Here is a 1,399-nt window from a genome sequence, read left to right as displayed (position 1 = left end):
AACAGCGAAGCCAGCCTGCGGCCGCTTTCTCCTCTAAAGACTGGTGGGAGGGCCTGGGAGGCCACTTGGGCGGCCGCAGCGCTTTGGATGCCCGCCGCCCCATCCCGGCGTGGAAACCCTGAGTTTCCAGGCTTGGGGCTGGTGGGGTCGCGGGCAGGGCAGCGCGGCTTCCCCTTTAAGGCCGGAGCCGCTCGTCGCCGTGAGTGTGAGGGTGTGTGAATGTGCGGCGTGCGTGTCTCCTCCTCCCCGAGTGACACAGCAGTGAGAAATGCCTATCAGTAACTTAAACCCCCGAAACTCCACCTTCCGGGCGCGCGGCGCGGAGCCGGGCGGTGGGAATGGAGCGAGCAGATTGAGGCCGCCACTGCAGCGCCGCCAGCATGAACTTGGCCGCGAGCTAAAGCGGCCGGCGGCGGGCGGGCGCGGGGGCACCGGCCGCTAGCCAGGGGGTGATCTGCAACAGGGCTGGGCTCCTTGGCGGCCGCCTGAGGCCAGGCTGCCCGCGCTGGCGGCCGCCCGCCCCTCGGACACTGCCCCCGCCGCCGCCGGAGCTCTGCAGCACGGTAAGGCTGAGGGCGGACGCAGGAGGTCCGACTGTTCTGGGGGTTCCGGGGTACACTTGTAGCCCCCAGTTACGGTCCCCATCGCTGAGGATCGGGGTCCCGGGGTGCTTCGAGTCGGTAGACCCTAAAGTTTGCTCTGAGCACACGGCCCACCTGGCGCTGCGGGCGGCCGCCCCTTTCTCGAACCAGCTCGGCTGGGCTGGGCGCAGCTCGAAACGCCGGAGACCACGGCCTTTGGCTCCGCGCCCATCGGGCGTCTGAAATCCGGCGCGGGCAGCCACGTACCGGGGAGGAAAGGTGGAAGGGCGCAAGCTGAGCGGGCTCCTAGGGCTACGCTTAGCTACCGGGAGTCTCCCACTCTGTCCCAGCACCCCCGGGTCGCTTGCAGCCTGGGTGTCACCGGCGACGGTGCCTTCACATGCCAGCTCCCTGAGCCCAGGCCAGTAGGCAGTGGGCACTGGGTGAAGGATTCCCCCACCCCAACGCTGTTTGCCGCCTCTGAGCTAGAGTGTGGAGTGTGTGCGCCGAACCCGCTGCCCTGCACTCCCTCCCCTGCCAACTCCTGGGGAGAGCAACCCGGAGCTAAGCTGGTGCTCAGGGCAGCCCGGACTGGATTCCTGCGGAGCAGCCCTGGCACCCCTGTGTCAGAGTCCGCACAGGTTCCCCAGCATCCGCGCGATGACAGAGCTGGGCGCCCGGCGCGGGCTAGCGCGGGCGGGAAATACACATCTAGATGTGTATAGTGGGTGTGTATAGTGCAGTGGTCCCAGGGTTTCCTGAAAGGTTCCAGGAAAGCAGAATCTACTAACATTCATTGAACAGATACTCCATGCCAG

General features: G+C 67.0%; 1 protein-coding gene across 1 annotated transcript in view; it reads left to right on the top strand.

The window, feature by feature from the left end:
- Window positions 1–285: 285 nt before the first annotated feature.
- Window positions 286–1,399, top strand: part of MAMLD1 (mastermind-like domain containing 1) — a 150,087-nt gene continuing 148,973 nt past the window's right edge. The window contains exon 1 of the mRNA XM_011974581.1: window positions 286–563. The gene's annotated coding sequence lies outside the window, so the exon portion shown is untranslated. The remainder of the gene's footprint in view (window positions 564–1,399) is intronic.

Source organism: Mandrillus leucophaeus, unplaced genomic scaffold, assembly GCF_000951045.1.
Source record: "Mandrillus leucophaeus isolate KB7577 unplaced genomic scaffold, Mleu.le_1.0 Scaffold1469, whole genome shotgun sequence".
Taxonomy (NCBI): domain Eukaryota; kingdom Metazoa; phylum Chordata; class Mammalia; order Primates; family Cercopithecidae; genus Mandrillus; species Mandrillus leucophaeus.
Note: the sequence above shows the minus strand (reverse complement) of the source record. Positions and strands in the feature narration are given on the sequence as shown.